Here is a 3,552-nt window from a genome sequence, read left to right on the forward strand (position 1 = left end):
TATTCAGAGTATTATCACGGTATAAATAGCTTAACACTGTGAATGGTGGCTTTTTAAAATAGGGAACATACAAGCTGGTTGTCTTGTGCCTGTGCCAGATTGCCCTTGTTAGTGCTATCTACAAATACTCTTGATCCCTTGCTGCCTTGAACACAAGTGACCTGCACAGTGTGAAACATCCTGCAACTTCCCAAGTCACTTAAGACAATCAAGCACCTCTTCACAGAAACCTGATTCCTGACATTACTGGTAGTTTTTTCTCAGGCTGCTAAGGTTTCTTGCCCTTTCTGCCCGAGTCACCTGGTATGTCCTGCTGAGATGGACTAACCCCATCTGCAATCCTCTGCATCTACATCCTCTGGTTCTTCTAAGTCTTCATGCACTCTTACACATGCTTTTTTGTTTATTTAGCTTCCCAGCCTCTGAGTTCAACACAAATTAACAGAGAAGCAACAGGCCAGCTTAGAAGAACAGAAGACCACAAAGGTATCAAGAATAAGCAATTCCCTTGCTCAACAGTGTTTCTGAAGAGAAACAAACATCAGGCTATGTGAACATCAGACTCCACCTTCCTTAAAAAGAAGCTACACGTTTTGCAGACAGAACTAGTGGGATTTACTATTCATTTGCGTCAACACAATCCTTTAAATGATTTCTTGTAAATAGGTGATTTTAAAATGTTCTCTGGTGGCATAAGGCTCACTTGCCTTTATTCTCTTCTGCTAGGTGTTAATTACATTATTCCCCATAAGCAGTCCACAGTCCACTACAGACTAAAATCTTTGCTCATTTATAAATCGTGTTTGTTTCTGTCTGATGTGCTGAGGTAAACATCATCCCCACCAGAGGAGGAGCCACCCTCAACATAAACCTCTGCTTGAAGCTCTCATCCAAAGAACATCTCCAGAAACACCAGTGAAGTGGCTGTTACTTATTACTTGGGGTTTGTTTAGTTTTATTTTCATTTTTAAAAATAATTATGAGTATTCTGTTTACTCACTGTGATTTGCACTTTCTTTAAAACATTAATTATTTAATAATTTGGAAGATAATTTCACTTTGGAATTAATTTCTTAAATACTTCTTTCTATCCCAGACTTATCAGCTTTCAGGAAAAGACATTGTTTTGTTTATTTTGGTTTAGAGATGAACATACAGCGGCATACAAAACATGAATAAATATGTAAGAGTTTAGAAGAAGCCTTAGTTTTAGTTAAAATGTCAAAAGTGAAGATAATGGTGAGCTGCCCTGCTCATCACTTCAGAGGAACTTCACCGTTTTTCCATTTTACATACTATGGAGACAGGTATTTATAAAGGCATATACAGTATATTAGCAATCAGCTCCCCACACATAATCTACAGTTTTGAAAGCTTTGGGATGTGATCATCTTGCTGTGTAAGAAGTCTGGGATGGTGCTGACAGTATCACCTGGAGCCAGAGACTGTTTTCTGCTCCCTGCAGCCTGGGAGGTTCAGGGGACCACAGCCAAGCCACACAGGGCTCTGAACAGAGGTCATACACTGTGCAGCTTTTTTTAAACCTGACTTTTAATAGGTGAACTATTCACTTAATGTCATTTCCATCTGAGGACTTTAACCTGTCATTGGTACAACAAACACCTGGGTGAGATATTTTTTAAGTTACTTAGGGGATAAGAGTTGAGCATCTGGGTAATCTTAGGGAAAATGACTAGATGGTAACTGAAAAGTGTATGAGCACAAATTTTTCTCTTCCATCACTTTGTTTCCTTTGTGTACACTTGTTGGTAATTTGCATATTGCTACAGTCACTTTCACTACAGACTCTAGTTACTTCTAAGCACCTTTCACATGAGAAAAACAAGTAGAAAATAGGACAACAGTTATATAAAAATTATTAAAAATGTAAAGCATGCTCATGAGAAAGAAAAAGAAGTAAAAACACAGACTCCATTTTAATGAGGTTGTGTACTTACTGTGTCTAAGGACATTTTATTTAAGATTGAGTTTGCTTGAATACAATAGGCATTGTTTTCTAATTATTCATCCTGAAAGTTCATTGTCAGTTCTCTTCGGTTCATCACCAAAAATACATTGTTAAAAGAAAAAGAAAATCTAATTCCACTTCAGAAACAATATCATCAGATACCAATGATGTTAAAGAATATCATTAGTATTGCAACTAATACCTCATAATTCATGTGAAACTCCTGTTGGCAGAAACTGTAGTGCTGAAAGCCATGGCTGCAGTTGTCCCAACCCCTCTTTCTTAGAAATAATCAGGTAAGAGTGGTTGCACCCTGACAGAGCAAAGGTCTTCCCATCCCAGGAGCCACTTGTGGTAGGTGTCTGTGGAAGGATGCAAGGACAGGAGGAACACACAGTAATAACCAGAATCTTTTCCCAGCCTCATGTGGGTGATAAACCGATTGCTGTGGGACCTCCCCAGTCAGAGATGATGTCTTACTTTTTAAAATTTTTTGGTAGATTTTTCTTCCAATGAATATGTCCAGCAACCTCTGAACCCCCTTTCGTTCCTGGTGTCCACAAGAAGCTTTGGCCATGTTACGCAGCTAAACTGCAGATGTGGAATGGTATCTTCTCTTGTTGCCTCCAGAACATCCTCCTATTTCTTTTTGATGGCTCTTAGCACTTGCGTCTGAAAAAAGGATGAATAACCATGCCATACTCACCTTCACCATGACACTTGGGATTCTTCACTGTGACCTCCTGAAGTCTAAATACTTAGGACTGTATTTAGGATGCTACTGAGGCATTTCTTGCATGATAGCTGCTTCCTGGATTTTCTTTGTGGCCCTTCTTTGAATTGTCTCCAGTAGTGTTTGAGATGCATGCAGCATTTAAGAATTAAAGATTTACTTAGGGACACAATGATATTTTCTGTTCCTTCTCTATTCTTTTCATATTAATTCCTACCTACGTTGGTGCTAGCACGGTTGATGAACTGAGCAACAAAATGGTCATTATCTCAGATTTAGAGAAAGACATACTTTTATGTACAGAGTATCTCAGTATTTCTCTTTGGCAGGAGCTTGTTGCAGGCATAGGGTCTGTGAAAGCATTATATTTACAGTAGTCAGATTAACAGCTCTCTGAAATCAACAGGAAGACTTCCACTGACTTAAGTGAAAGCTCTGCCAGGCCTTAAGGTACTGCCTGACCACCACTTAACCATAAGAAAACACCAGTGGATGGTTCACTTCTCTTGAAGACTAAACACACGCTATAAACTTTCACAATTAGAATAAGAACAGCTATTCCACAACGAAACAGCTATGCAGGCACTTGCTTGTTTTTCTTTTCCATAGAACTACACCCATTTCAGACTTATCTGTACTCCTCACAGTGCTCACTCATCCCAAGCCCCCAGAAGAGTCTGCTACTTGGACTTTTCTGCCATGCCCTTCCTACCTCCACTATCATCAGAGCTTTTCCAGAATTCAGGAAGATTTGAAAAAGTACAGAACAGAAGCTAAAAAAAAGAGGTAATTAAAAAAAAATATGTATGCATGTGTATATATCCATATATACAGAAAGAGAGAGAAATTA

Source organism: Harpia harpyja, chromosome Z (genome assembly GCF_026419915.1).
Source record: "Harpia harpyja isolate bHarHar1 chromosome Z, bHarHar1 primary haplotype, whole genome shotgun sequence".
NCBI lineage: Eukaryota > Metazoa > Chordata > Aves > Accipitriformes > Accipitridae > Harpia > Harpia harpyja.